The sequence below is a fragment of the Carya illinoinensis genome, chromosome 3 (genome assembly GCF_018687715.1).
Source record: "Carya illinoinensis cultivar Pawnee chromosome 3, C.illinoinensisPawnee_v1, whole genome shotgun sequence".
In the NCBI taxonomy this organism is placed as follows: domain Eukaryota; kingdom Viridiplantae; phylum Streptophyta; class Magnoliopsida; order Fagales; family Juglandaceae; genus Carya; species Carya illinoinensis.
Window position 1 is genome coordinate 14,171,847 of NC_056754.1, and position 16,433 is coordinate 14,188,279.

At 36.3% G+C, this 16,433-nt stretch overlaps 1 pseudogene; it reads right to left on the reverse strand.

The window, feature by feature from the left end:
* LOC122304525 overlaps nucleotides 1-14,279 on the reverse strand; it is a 36,146-nt pseudogene extending 21,867 nt beyond the window's left edge.
* Between the last annotated feature and the right edge of the window lie 2,154 nt (nucleotides 14,280-16,433).

Consider the following 16,433-nt stretch of genomic DNA (forward strand, 5'->3'; position numbering starts at 1 on the left):
GGCTACCTGTCTTTGATCTCAAGGTTTGTGCTTTCCCAGAGTCATTACAGAACCTTCTGAATCTGTGGAAACCACATGTGAAATAGAGCTTGAGGCGAAAGTGAAGGAATTAAAAGACAACCAATGTTCATATGATGATGTGTTAATTGTAGTGAACCAACTTTGGAAGTGGAGGTTGATTCTTGATTATCATGTGTCTTTGCACACTCCTTCTCTAGTCTATATGAATTATGGAGTTCCCATTGAGACTTAAATTTATTTTGTTAAACAGTTAGTTGATGAGTTGATCCTTCTTGGGGTAAGAGATGGGGCTGGCCGCATTGCTTTAGAATTTCTGGACCATGCTGATCATTGTCAAGGAGTTATCCTCAAAAGTTTTTTTTCATTGTCAGATTTATACTCCAAATATATTCTCTTAGTGAGAGTGCTATAGGTTTCACTTGAGTTGTAGGAAAACTTTTGAGTGCTTTATCATGCATGAGTTAAAATATAGGTTGCTTTTGTTTTTGTTTTGTTATTGTATTATACATAACACTGAAACATTAAACACGTTAAGGCACTGCTTATATTTTTAGATTTTGTTTGAGCGAGCATAAGCATTAAACAGGCTGTGGCATTTCCATTGATATTTGTTTCTGTTTCAGGTCATCAATATTAATGTTAATATTGCTTGTAGGGTGTCAATGGTGACGAGGACGACGACAGCGATATCAGTGAGTTTCAATTCATAACTGGCTTTGCTGCAAAAATTAAGAGAAGATGGTTTGCGATTGGATTACATTTGGTTGTTTTGAGTTAATGATTGGTGATGGACAGGTGAACTAAATTGCAAGAAAGATTATTAAACAATTTCTTATTTTTTTTTTTGAAGAAGGGGGCTTTAAGTTGAAATGAGAGAGATTGTTGACATATGTGACTATGTTCTGAGAGTTAGTTGTTTTTTAATGGATCAGGTTGTGTACTTCTTGTAACTCAACGCCAAAATTGAGTCTTTAGCCTCTTGGTTTCAATAATATATTTATATATTGGAGACTTTGTGAAAGGAAACAATATAGTATCTAAGATGTGATTTTAAGGCCTGCACTAAAAATATAAATTTGGAGGCTATTCTGCAGTTTAGCTATATTTCAACAGAAACTGAAACATACTCTGTTTGAACTGCAGGTTACTTAGGGGTTCCATAAGGCTGGTCTTGCTGTTAATACAGAAATTGGATGTGGAAGAGAATCAAATCTTGCATCTGTCTTTGATGGAGATGGCTGTGTAAATGCCCGGAAATTATTGTAATCTGCTTATGCCACATTTTTCTCAAAATGTGAGCTTGTGGCAAGGTGACAAATCACTGTAGACTAAGGTAAATAATTCTCTGTTGTACAATCTTTGAAGGGTGGGGAGTGCAATTTATTTATTCATATGAGCTGAGCACTATACCATAAAAAATATATAATTCAGGAAAACAGCTTCACAAATATAGGCAACACTAGCACAGTGTAAGTCTCTTCTTCTTTTTTTTTTTTTTTTTTTTTTTTTTTTTTTTAAGAAGAGCCGAAGATCACCTGTCCATTAGTGACCCCGTCCCAATTTTATTAAGAAACCCTCACTTATGGCGGAGGAAAACCGTGGTTACAGACCGACACCTGGGGTTACAAATAAAACCAAATAAAACCCAAAACCAGGTATCAAAAAAAACCTATAAGCCTCTAACTAGAAAAAAACACGACAACAAGGAACAAACCAAAAAGCAGAAACCACCTGCAATAAAAAAACATTAGCACAGGAGAAAAATAAAACAAAAAGGAAATAACCTTACCAAACCAGCACTACCCGATGACTTCAACGCAACGAAGGTAAACCCAATTTATCCAAACAAATTAAACCTCTAGGAATCCTAGGCATATCCCCAATAACATTCCAAACCGAATGGTGACCAGCAGCACCTCTCTTAGCCAACCAGTCTGCAACTTTATTGCCCTCTCTATAAACATGCCGAAACACGCAAACCATAGAGTTAGTAATATCAAGAATATCTTCCCAGAAATCCTCCAAATACCAGACACCACATCTCCTCCTATTCCACCACGAGATAACCACTTGAGAATCTAATTCAATTTCTACCAAGTGAATACCCAAATGTTTATAGGCTTTGAGACCTTGCAGAAGAGCTAACAATTCGGCTCTATTATTAGAACCAAAATCAATATGAGAAGAAAAAGCATGAACCAAATGACCGCGATCATTTCTAATAATCCCACCCACCCCTGAAGAACCTGGATTACCAAGGCTACTGCCATCTGTATTCAACTTGAACCACCCGTGAACAGGTTTTTTCCAAGACACAAGCTGAAAATGAGGTCTAACTGGAGCCAAAGCCAGAATCTGTAAAGCCTGCAAGATATCCAGATCATACCGAGAGCAAGTATTAACCTTATTCATGTCTTGACACACAGAAGTCATCCAGGATTTAATAGCATGCCAAACCGAGTTGAAAGGCTCAAAACGCCCCTCTATACGGGCCGTACATCTTCTTTGCCAGAGTTGCCAAGTAATGATGGAAGGAAGAAAACCGACCAAACGCCCCACTTGAGAAGAAGAAGAAGCACGTCGAAACCAGGCTTTCACTGTCTCCATCCAGGAGCGACCAATAGGAAGACCAAAAATAGTACCACAATAGTGCCAAATCTTTGCAGCAAAGACCCCTTCAAACAAGACATGGTTTTGATCTTCATAACTGCCTTTGTCACAACAGTCACAACGAGAAACTATAGGAATACCAATCCGACGAAGACGATCATCAACACTCAAAGCCATATTCCAAGCTTTCCACATAGCAATAGAGATTTTAAGGGGAAGGGATTTATGCCACACCCAAGAATGCCATTCCATGCTAGACCCTCGAACTCGAATACAATCCCAAGCCGATTTAGTATTGAAATTACCACTATCATGCTTCGTCCATATCAACACATCCGATCCCCCCTTACAACGAGCCAAAGCCTCAATTATGTTATCCACATTATTCTGACCCACTAAATTAGTCAATAAATCTACATCCCAGCTATTCGACATTTTACAATCCTTAATTTGAAGCAGCGGGTTTCCCACAATATGGAAATCATCAATTAAAGGACCATCTTCCCTCCATTTATCATACCAAAATAAAATGTTCCCATCCCTAATACGCCACTTGGAATTATTGAGAATATTGGGAATACTTTTAACGATCATTTTCCAAAACCTTGTACCTTTTTTGGTGTCAAGAAGGGACCACGGAGAAGATCCCACATATTTTTCTTTAAAGAATCTTGCCCATAAAGATTTACCTTGAATTAAATTCCAAGCAAACCGCATGTGCAAGGCTTTTTGCATATCATCCAAATTGCGCAACCCCAGACCACCTTCCTCAACTGGCTTACAGATATTAGTCCAAGCCACCCTTTTTTTTTTTACCTTTCCCATTCGCCTCACCCCAAAAGAAGGTGCTCATCAGACGATTAAGGACTTGGATAATAGATTTGGGAACCTGCAAAACAGCAAACAAATGTAAAGCCATACTAGAAAGAACATGTCTAAGGAGAATCAGACGACCACCCGAGGAGAGAATCTTCATTTTCCAGCCACTAATTTTTTTCTAGACTTTATTCACCATCTCCTCCAAATGCCCTTGCTTGAGACGCCCCAAAACAATAGGAACTCCTAAGTACTTAAAGGGAAAAGATCCTTCTGAAAACCCTGTCATCCGCTTGAGAGCTCTCTTACGGGCCAGCGAGATTTTTCGAGAAAAGAACATAGAAGTTTTATCTTTATTGATCATATGCCCTGACCAATTTTCATACTTCTCAAAAACCCGTAATAGCTCCCTAATAGAATTCTTGCTGCCATTCAAAAAAATCACAATGTCATCAGCGTACATAAGATGAGAAATCAGGGGAGTACCTCGGGCTTGAGAAAATTGACCAATCCTTTTTTCTGCCACACTATGTTTCAAGAGTCTCGAAAGGACCTCTTGAACAATAATAAAAAGATAAGGAGAGAGAGGATCCCCCTGACGAAGACCACGACCCCCTTGAAAGAATCCTTTTGTCGTACCATTAAGCATCACTGAATACCAAATATTGGAAATACAAGCATGAATTAAATCACAGAAAGAAGGAGGAAAACCAAAGCAACGAAGCACCTCCAACAAAAAATTCCAATCCACTCGATCATACGCTTTAGCCATATCAACTTTGAGCATGATATTACCACCATGAGATTGCTTGTTAAGAGAATGGACCATTTCCTGAGTAAGACTGATATTTTCAAAAATACTACGCTCAGGAATAAAAGCGCCTTGCTCAAGAGAAATCATCTTGGGAAGAAGGCCAGTAAGACGATTAACAATAATTTTGGAGTATATTTTATAGAAAACCGAACAAAGACTGATAGGCCTAAATTTGTCGAACCCTGAAGGCGAATCCATCTTCGGAATGATCACAATAAAAGAAGCCGTATAGAACCTCGGAAGAGATTTAGAGATAAAAAATTTTGAAATAGCAGACAAGACATCCATCTTCACTACCTCCCAGCAGCTTTTAAAGAAACCCGCACCAAAACCATCCGACCCTGGTGAACTATTTATAGGAATAGAAGAAAGAGCCTCATGAACTTCATCCAGAGAAGGAATGCGACAGATATGGATACTATCCGCTTCATCAATAACCGGGGATATTAAGTAAGATAAATCCGGAAGCTCTCTTGACTGGTTGGTATTTTGAAGAAAACCAGAAAAATAATTAACGGCACCTTGATGAATGTCTTCAGGTGAAGAATACTCTACCCCATTCAACGTTCTCATCTCTTGAATTCTCTTGTTCCTTTTACTAGCTAAACAAACATGAAAAAATTTAGTGTTTCGGTCTCCTTCCATTTTCCACTTTAGCTTAGCCATTTGAGCCAATCTAGTATCTTCTCTACGCCTCCAAGATGACAACTCAACAGTGGAAGAAACAAGCTCTCTCTCGACATCTTCATTCCAATCCCTTTGAAGACTACCCTCAAGTTCCTCAACTTTCTTTTCAAGGGCATCAATCTGAACATTTGTCCTCCCAAAAACTGTCTTGTTCCATTCCCGAAAAGCCACTTTTAACTTTTTAAGTTTATTAGCAAGTTTAAACAGACCTGTACCAACAGTAGGAGCAGCCCAAACATTCTGAACAAACTCCATAAAGTCGGGATGCTCCACCCACATTTGCTGGAACCGAAATGGAGAGGGGCCATAGGAAAAAGGATCCTTTCGAAACTCTATGTACATAGGACAGTGATCGGAAGTGGTCCTCGGCAGATACGAACAAGTCACGTTGGGACATTTAGTAAGAAGGTTAGGATCAATGAGCACCCGGTCCAATTTAGCCCAACTTCTAGAGAAACCTCGTTGACCATTACACCAAGAAAACTTACCTCCCTGTGATTTCACGTCGATCAAGCCGCCCAGATGAATCCAACTATTAAAATCGTCCATGGCTAGCCGAGGTCGTGGTCTACCTCCCTTCCGTTCCAGCTCAGACCGAATAATATTAAAGTCACCGGCGAACAAACAAGGCTCTGTACCAGTGCTAGACAAACGTAACTCTTCCCATAAATTCCGTCTCTCCATCATATTGCATTTGGCGTAAATAAAACAGCCCAGAAAATGGAAGGGACCCTCCGCTATACGTAAGGAAATAAACTGCGAACTCATACGGGAGACTTGAACATCCATATCATTCATCCAGAAAATCCAGATTTTCCCACCTGACGCTTCATTGAAGATAACATGATCAAAACGAAAAGCCCGCATATATTTTTGAGCTTTAACAAAGGTCTGAAACGGTTCTATCAAGACTACCATCTTTGGCTTATACTTGACCAGGAGCTGATTTAAACGACTTTTCGACGTACCAATCCCTCGTATATTCCAAACCAAAAGAGGACTGATCATAGAGAGAACTTAGTGGCTCGAGTGGGAACCCGAGAGGAGCTTCTAACTTTCTCAAACTGTCTTTTAGTATACTTCCTCTTCACAACATCCCCCTCTGTTTCCGTATGGTATTCCTTGTCCTGTGGAAAAATATCAACATGTAATTCTGGTTCCGGATCAGACCTTGAACCTTCTTCCACGTAAAAAACATCCTCCTGAATGTGTACATCTTGCCTCTGCTCTTTGACGATTTCATTAGTCAGATCAACACCATCACCCGAGTTGTTATTGGCCACCTCCGCCCCCCTTGAGCTTATAGGAATTCCCATAGATGCGTCCTCCATAAGAGAAGACTCCAATGGCAAACCATTCTCTGTAACGTTCTCAGGTGACGGATCCTCTCCTTTATCATTTTCCACTTCTATCTCATCAATTCGAATCGATGAAGCCGGGTCCCCTGTATCACAATTTTCTGTTGGTACCAACGTCTCTACATCTGTTGTCTCGACGTTAACTGAAGGATTAGAAATATCTTTCGGTTCCTCCATAACGGGATTTGGTTGCCGAACCCAAACTTGAGTTTCAGATTTCTTTTTCCCAGCACGGCAGGTCCTCACATTATGCCCCTGTATTTTACACGTAGAACAGAACGCTGGCAGAGTTTCATAAACAATTTCTTACTTACGGCTATTCACCATCCCAAGGGTCCCAATCCAGAAGTGAGATAAAGGAGCCTTAGCGATATCCATCTCCACACATATTCGGGCTCCATCGGTTCGAGTTGCACACCGAGTGGGGTTATCTCTTCTAATAAATCTACCAATCGGAGCTGTAAATATTTTCAGAAAAGATTCATGAAAAAAGTTTGGGGGCAAACCTGGTAAGACAATCCAGACCGGAACAATGGAAGGTTCTTCATCTTCCTTAAATTCTGGTGTCCAGTGGAAGACTCGGTAAGGGATACCATCAATATCGCAAGCCTCCCGTGACAAAGCCTTCAGGAAATCCTCCTCCGAAGACATACGAATAAATACATTTCTTGGGCGCCTCATAGTAGATACCACCGGAGAACCATCTAGGCTCCAGCGACTTCGAATGAACGACCGAATCGCATCCAAGGAAGGACGTTGCCTCAAGAACTTCAGAACAATAGAGAACCTGAACGGTTCTGCCGAACGTGAGATTTTCTCCTTAGAAAACTGAAAAAACAATTCCCCATCCTTACTCTTTGGCAGACGGTGAGCCACAGACAACTCAGGAAGCGGCTGGGGCACCGCTGAGACGAGATCCACGAAACGTCGACCTACGTTTTCAGCGGCTACCATGCAGCCTTACGTGAAGCAGAATGCAAAACCCTAGCAGAGGAGAAAAGGGCAAAAACGGAATCTAACTCCTAAATAAGATCATCTCAGTCCATAGTGTAAGTCTCATATTTCAAATCGACCAAACAATTTAATTTTAGGTAACTATACAATATCAAAGCCCCCTAATGACATTTTGAATGAGGCTTTTAATATGGTGTGAATTATTGAAAGTAAGAGTTCTGAGGTTTCTGAGGTACTTCCATCCCAAATAGTTTAATTGAGAGTTTCTACTTTATTTATCGATATATGCCTTCAGTGTTCAGTCATATTCCAACTTATCGATATTTAAGAGATTTGTACTATAGTTTTTTGCAAGAAAGAACTATTTATGTCATATAGGGTGCTTATGAGTTTGTCTTTGTTTCGCTTATTTTAAACAAATGGGAACATTCTTCAAAACTTAAGTGTTGTTCATTGGCGTGCACTGAAGGCACCAACAGACAACTTGGTAGCTCTTTGATTTTGGATGTAGTAGAGGCTTGAACTATATTAATATTAGTGATGATTAATCTCTTCACATAATATGTAGCTCAGCTTGTACTTGATATGATCAACATAATGCACCACCCAGTGTAAAAATATATATGACTTTGGTCTCATTGACGACTTCAGGTCAAAAGAAATGATATTTGATAAATTTGTTGATGTATGGATAATTAATTAGCTACTCATATCAATCAGGTACATTTGGATGAATGAAGGGAAAATATTTGATTTTCATAATTAATGAGTGAAAAATGAGACCCAGTATTCTTATTAGGTGTCATTTAAATGAGAACTCATTCGTCTCATTTAAATGAGACCTTTGTAGGAATACTGGGCTATTAAAATTTCTGATTTTTAGGATTTTCCAGCGATTTTTCAATCGCCGCCAAAAACTTATAAAGCAGAATAAATAAAATTGCAAAAAAAAAATTGCTGGTAATTCAATTTCCGGCGATATTAAAATCACTGGTAAATAGTTTAATGCCACTATTTTAACACCCAGCGATTAGGACATCGCTGCTATATCAACTTCCAGTGATTTCTCAAACGCCGGGATATAAATCACCAAACGATATTTTAGATACCGGCGTTTTTATACTCGCCGTTACATTATTTAACAGCGAATTATTTATCGCCGTTCTATACGTTAAAAACGGGTAAGTTATTTCGCGGCGTTTACGAAATCGCCGGAACATAGATTACTGTTCGGAAATTTATTTCCCGGCGTTTTATAAATCGCTGTTAAATAAACTAGCGGCGATTCTTAAAACGCCGGTAAATAACTTCATAATCTTGCTATAGACACCGGCGTTAAACAAATCGCTGTAAAATCATTTAACGGCAATTTCTAAAACGCCGCCAATTAATATTCCGGCGATTTGGAAAATGCCGGTATCTAAAATATCGTTTGGTGATTTATACCGGCGTTTGAGAAATCGCTGCCTATTGATTTAACAGCGATTTCGTAAACGCCGGTATATAATTTATCTGTTTTAGAAATATATTCCGGCGATAAATAATTCGCCGTCAAATAATTTCGCGGCGATTCTGAAAACGCCGGTATCTAAATAATATATTTTCCGGCGTTTTATTGATCGCCGTTAAATTATTTACCGGCGTTTCCAGAAACGCCGGTATGTAGTTCTAATATTTTAACTATTTGGCGGCGAGTATAAAATCACTGCCAAATAGTGAACATTCTGCGGCGATTTTAGAATTTCGCTGCAGTATAGATAAAGTGGCTTAATAGTAACGGCGATTATCTGGCGATTATATAATCGCTGGTAAATAGATTTGTCGGTGAATTTTTAATTTTTTGCAGCTATTTAAAATCACCGGAAAAAGTGCTTTTTCTTGTAGTGCTTTGAGGTCCCCAATAAATAAATAATTGTAGGTAGGAGTGAAATCTTAATTCAACACCCTCCTTGGAAGTATTTTCCTGAACTAACAACTAACAAGTATTATAGATTTCAACTTCATGCCATTACTGAAACCAAAAGTTTGATCCACTTCAACAATAGGTGGATCACCAACAAGCACCAAACACATCAATAATCCCCAATGGGCAAACCGCATTTCACCAATTAGGTCAAACCATACGAGTCCTTTCCTTCATCTAAGGTTGGCTCACCAAAAGTATAGTTGCTATGAAATGTGCAATATATATTCTGTTAAACTCAAGGTTTCAAGTTTCAGATAATTATATATCTACACATGGATTTTAATGATAACAAATAAATTCAAAGAATAAAAGAGTCTCAGGCTCAAGTTGTCTACACAATGGAATCAAGCACATCAAGGAACCAAGCATAAGCAAGAAGGGAACAAGTTTACATTAAAGTCATAGAGTAATGTTGTAAATCTCTTAAAAATTAGAAATTAGGATTAAGATTCAAAATCAATATTTTATCATAAAGCATTAAAATACTTTTTCCACATGTGCATGAATATTTTGAAAATTAAATTTGAAAATTTTGAAAGATGATTGAGTGTCATCTTTCACATATGCATGACATGATTAAAGGTTTGAAATTTGAAAATATTAAAGATGATTGATTGTCATCTTTCACATGTAAATGCTTTATTTAAATATTTTAAAAAATGATTGATTTTTTTTTTACTTATGTAAAAAGTAGATGATTTTGTTTGAAAATTTTGAAAAGTAAAGTGTGCTTCTTTTGTCATATGCAAAAAATAAAAAGAATAGATTTGAAATTTTTGAAAAGTAAAGTGTGCTCCTTTTGTCATATGTAAAAAGTAAAACGATTAGGTTTGAAATTTTTGAAAAGTGAATGATGTTGTCTTTGACATGTGAATCTTTTTAAATTTGAATATGAAGTCTTATATGCCTATAAATAGATCATTTGAGAACTTCACATTTACAACTCCAATAGCATACAACATTCATTCAAAACTTTCATTTTCTCTTCTCTAAGCATTGATCCTTAACCATTATTCATTTTGAGAGATATAGTTTACGCTGTATTGTTCTTATTTCACTCATTGATGAGTGTTTTCTGATAACCTACCCACTATCAGCTCTTGTATCAGTAAAATGGTATGTATAACCCTTGTGCGTGTATAAAGTGTTCTACATTCTTTCTCGGATTGCAAATTAAATAAGCAAAAAGTGAGACATTTATCAATCAATCAAAATATATTAAGGAATTACTGAAAAAGTTTGAGATTGAAGGTGCTAAGGAAATTGGAACACCAATGAGCTCATCCATTAAAATTGATAAAGATGAAACCGGTAAGCCAGTTGACTCGAAGGTATATTGAGGAATGATTGGTAGCTTATTATATTTGACAGCTAGTAAATTAGATATTATGTTTAGCGTGTGCTTATGTGCACACTTTCAATCATCTCCAAAAAAATATCATTTAATTGCAGTTAAGCACATTCTTAGATATCTTAGTGGTTCAATTAACTTAAGGTTATGGTACCCTAAGTACACATCTTTCGATATAATCAGCTACACAGATACAGATTATGTTGGTTATAAAATAGATCGAAAAAGCACTAGTTGAGCATGTTATTTCTTAGGTCATGCACTAGTTTCCTGGTTTAGTAAAAAATAAAATTATGTTGCACTATCTACTGCTGAGGCAGAATATGTTGTTGTGGGTAGTTGTTGTACTCAAGTTCTTTACATAAAGCAACAACTTGAAAATTTTAAACTCAGTAATCACATTCCACTCAAATGTGATAATACAAGTGCTATAAATCTTTCAAAAAACCCAATACAACATTCTAGAACTAAACATATTGAAATAATTAAGATATTATTTTCTTCAAGATCATGTGCAGAAAGGCGATATAGTACTAGAGTTCACAAACACACACAATCAGTTAGCAGATATTTTCACAAAACCTTTACCAGAAGATAGAGTATGTATGATTAGAAGAGAAATATGTATGATGCATGCTATGAATATCTCTTAAAAGACACACCAGAGTCAATAAAAATTAGAGAGATTTTTTAAATACTTTTACATAAACTTGAAGTTCTTAGCCTCATGTTTGAGACGCTCATTCTCTTCATACAATATCATGACATTCCTATCCATGGGAACTGGCAAGTGGAATGAAAAATCCAATAAAGATTTCAACTGTTTATTCTTCTGCTGAAGGATTCCTTCCCTTGTGTGAGAATCTGAAATTCGAAGTACAATAATTTGTTCTTTAAGCTTTTTAACCTTATAGTTTCTGACTTGTAGCCGCTGGGAAAAAGCAACAATAGAAGATGAGTAGCGAGTCCCGAGACTCACCAAGTCGTAAATAGCATCAAAATCTGACTTATTAGCCAAATTATTATTTTCTTACTGCAACATGACACTAATGGCAGCTATAGAAAGGACAAGAGGTTGAGGTATAGAATACCTCATGGATGGATCTAGAGAAATGTTAGAAAAATGAGCCATTGAAAAAAGAATTGAAAGCTTAAATCTAGAATGTTAAAGGAATGCAAATGTGAGTTATAGAGATGAGAATAAGATTTTATGCGAATTGGATGAACTTTAAGACTGATTTTATAAGGTATCAAATGAGTGAAAATGATCATTTTTTTATAGTAACTCAGAACTCTCAATCTTGTTTGTCAACAACATCAGACGATTGTTCAAATCTCCAGCCACACTTGTCGGGTCACGGGCGGCTCTAATTTTTTAACTATCTACAGTTTCTACTAACACACTGTTTTTTTCAGTCCATTTACTTGTTGCGGAACCTTTTTAATGATGCCAAAAGGGGGAGAAGTTTTAAACTAGAACATTAACATTGTTTGAATTACTAAACTTGTTATTTATGCTTTGAATTATATTTATACTTTTGCTTGAAAAACTAACGCACATTCTCATATAGAACTTAAGTATTAATACAGGTTTCAGGTTCCATCAAGTATTTGTCATCATCAAAAAGGGGGAGATTGTTGAACCCAATATTTCAAGTTTCGTATAATTATATATGTACACATGGATTTTGATGATAACAAATAAATTCAAAGAATAAAGGAATCTCAAGCTCAAGTTGTCTACACAATGTAATCAAGCACATCAAGGAACCAAGCATAAGCAAGAAGGGAACAAGTTCACATTAAAGTCATAGAGTAATATTGTAAATCTCTTAAAAATTCAAAATTAGGATTAAGGCTCAAAATTAATATTTTATCATAAAGTATTAAAATAATTTTTCCATATGTGTATGAATATTTTGAAAATTAAATTTGAAAATTTTGAAAGATGATTGATTGTCATATTTCACATGTGCATGACATGATTAAAGGTTTGAACTTTGAAAATATTAAAGATGATTGATGGTCATCTTTCACATGTGCATGCTTTATTTGAATATTTTCAAAAGTGATTGATACTTTTTTTGACTTATGGAAAAGGTAGATGATTTTGTTTGAAAAATTTTAAAAAGTAAAGTGTGCTCCTTTTGTCATATGGAAAAAGTAAAAAGATTAGGTTTGAAATTTTTGAAAAGTGAATGATATTGTTTTTGACATGTGCATCTTTTTAAATTTGAATATGAAATCTCATATGCCTATAAATAGATTATTTGAGAGTTTCACATTTACAACACCAAAAGCATACAACATTCATTCAAAACTTTTATTCTCTCTTCTCTAAGCATTGAGCTTTAACCCTTGTTCATTTTGAGAGATATAGTTTATGCTGTATTGTTCTTATTTCACTCATTGAGGAGTGTTTTCTGATAACCTATCCACTATCAGCTCTTGTATCAGTAAAAGGGTATGTATAACCCTTGTGCGTGTAGAAAGTGTTCTACACAAGGAATAGTTGAATCACTACGTGTAAAGTGATTGCAAGTATAGAGGGTGTTCTACACAGATCCTTTATAGCGGTGTTGTTCAAAGGTGTAATAGGTTTCTATCTCCACCTGAAAGAGATTGAATAGTAAATTTGGGGATCCTCAAAGGGTAGCTTGAGGTGAGGACGTAGGCAGTAGGACCGAACCTCGTTAACATACTGAGTTTTCTTCTCTCTTACCCTTACTCTTTATATTTATTGCCATTTCGTATTTTTTTTATATTTTATATTGTATATTTGATTTATAATTGTTATTTTTTTAAATACAACTCAATTCACCCCCCTCTTGTGTTAGTCATCTAGACAACATATTCCATAAATTTTTTTAAAATCTCTATGCCGACTAATCATCAATACCAAGCTAAAGACTTTTCATAGACACCAACCTGATCTAGTACCAGGAACCATAACGTCACATAGCCATAGATGTCAACAAGAAGAACTTGAAAATTGAAAACTAACTCCTTCCAAGAATGCGCCCCCAAAGTCTAAATTGTTATTTTACTCCCTTCCTAAATTCATGCTCAGTAACAAAAAATAATTCGAAAACACAAAATAAAAAAATAAAAACAACAACAACAACCGAGAGAAGAAAGAGAAATACAATGGCGGATGAGGGGAAAGGTGCAAGCGTGGAGGAGAACAGGCTAGAAGTAGAAGCAATTGAATGCCCAAAGCCAAGGCAACATCGTGAATCCGAACTTATAGAACCTCCTCGCATAGCTGACCAAATCTTACTCCAACAGGCCTAGCAGACTGTCAATGGTGGGCCAAACCGGGGAAGAGCCCGATATTGTTGCGCTCCGGTTAGGTCCAGGGTTCCAGTTGTTTGGATTGTTGGGGATGGGGTTGGGACTAGGATCAGTGGTTTGGGTCTGTGAGCCGGTCTTCATGTCCACTAAGAACTCCAAAGGTACGGAGGATCAAAGATGTTCATGGCACCACAAAATGATACACACAAGTCCCACACAAAGTCGCCATGTGGGATTTGTTTGGAAAATCATCGAAAGTGGACGGCTTTTAAATGTAATGAGGCAAATAAAACCACGTCGTTCGGTGTTGGTACAGATATAACAGAGACCTAGCACATTCATTTGTTCTTAATTGTCTTTACTTTTTATTTGCAATACTTTCATTCAATTTGTGAGTTTTGTAATTGCTTCTCGTGCACTTGGCAAGAAGTCCTCTGTATTTCTGTTCATCCAACAGAATCTAGAAAACCATTAATTTGAGTATTTTTACTCAAAAAGAAACAAGAAAGAACAGAGTTTGATTAGTTACTACCAATGGGTTTGATATCTAAATTTGTGAACAACCACAAAAAATGAAATGCAACGACGATGAAAAAAGAATTACCTAAACATATACATATACGAAGGAAAAAAAATTCCCCAAACAGTGAACAATATATCTTCCCATTTTTTTCACTTCAATAAGACAATAACAATCATTCAGTGCAACAAGCAGAACTGAGACTCATCCAATTCGTATACACCAAACTGACACTGAGGAGAAATTCATTCAAAGTCATATCTATCAACCAAAAATAACAACATCCAAAAGATCCATAAAATCATATCAAAATGACGAGAAATTTAGTGAAATTGATACCCAACAACCAAAAATAAAAACTTCCAGAAAATCAAACTCAAACTGAATGTTTGAAGCCCCACATCAAACATGGCATGAGACGAGTTCCTCTGCTGTCTAACCAGAGCCTCCATTCATGACCAACTGTGACGCCCCCAAATTCCGTTTGGGATCGGTCGGACATTTGAAACGTCGAGACATGCAATACAAGGTTACCTGCCCCCGTTCATGACATATAAGATGCAATATTCCTAACATGCATCTAACATTATGTAATATTCGCAGCGGATAATTTTTTTTCTTTAACAATACTATGCACCAAACTAAAAATATCTCAAATACTTAAAACATACTTCATATATAAAAATCCATTGAATAACTAAGATCACAGCACTAGTCCAAAATAGTTATGATCCAAAAGTACTGGAGAGCAACTCCATCGTACAAGTAGTAATTTAACTACTATATTAATATTAACGACGCACCGCCGTTCAGTCGACTGTGTCTAGTTGATCAGCTCCTGATCCTCCTTCAGGTCCTGTAACAAGATCTACCATTCGGGGGGAATGGTAGTTGGGACTACCACAGTAAGATTTGATTACAAATCTCAGCAAGTTAACAAAAAAAAAAACTTCCACACAGGCTAATGATGCATGGATGACAGTAAAAGCATAAATACATAATCAAATTCATAAATAATTAAAGCATAACTTAGCATACAATATAGCATAATTGACATAACTTAAATTGAAACATGAACTGAACTTGACTTGATATGAATTTGATCTGAAACTTGACTTAGCATGAACTTGCTCTGAAACTTGAATTAACATGAAAAATACATACTCCACAGTTGTTGTGGCCCTATGTATTCTATGTAAACTTGACTTAACATGAAAAACACATACTCCACAGTTGTTGTGGCCCTATGTATTCTACGTGTAAATACATATTCCACAGTTGTTGTGGCCCTATGTATTCTACACAAACTTGACTTAACATGAAAAATACATACTCCACAGTTGTTATGGCCCCATGTATTCTACGTGTAAATACATACTTCACAGTTGTTGTGGCCCCATGTATTCTACGCATCACAATTATAGTTAAATACATACTCTACAGTTGTTGTGGCCCCATGTATTCTACACAAACTGAATGTACTCAAGATGAAACGTGACTGGAATACAAAAGGACTGAAGCCCTGACGTAACATAACGTGACTTGAACATAACTTGAAATACATGACCAACTTGAAATAGAAACATTTTGTAACATGGCATAACATATAACAGACAACATATTTAACATGACATACTTGTAATGTATAGTAATACATGACAGAATATATTATGTAACAGATAAAAATTGATGACAGAATAAATTCTGTATAATAGACAATTACGTAATAACTTGGCATGGCATGACATATATGATAACATACATACATACACTGTAGTTCTTTTACTTAGCACACATACACAATAGACTGATAGTAAGTTAAAAGCTAAACTTACCTCGATCTCCGCGTTTCTTATAAAACTTCAAGTGCGATCACGAGGAACTATAATTAGTGATTCTAAAAGTTAGAACTAAATCACTAATAATTTGAAATATGGAAAATACTAACTTAAAGAGTAAAATTTTCATTTTACTCTCTACATGTGGAAAAATGACCGTTTTACCCATAACTTAAGGATTTTGCATACTAACTCCAAAAGTTT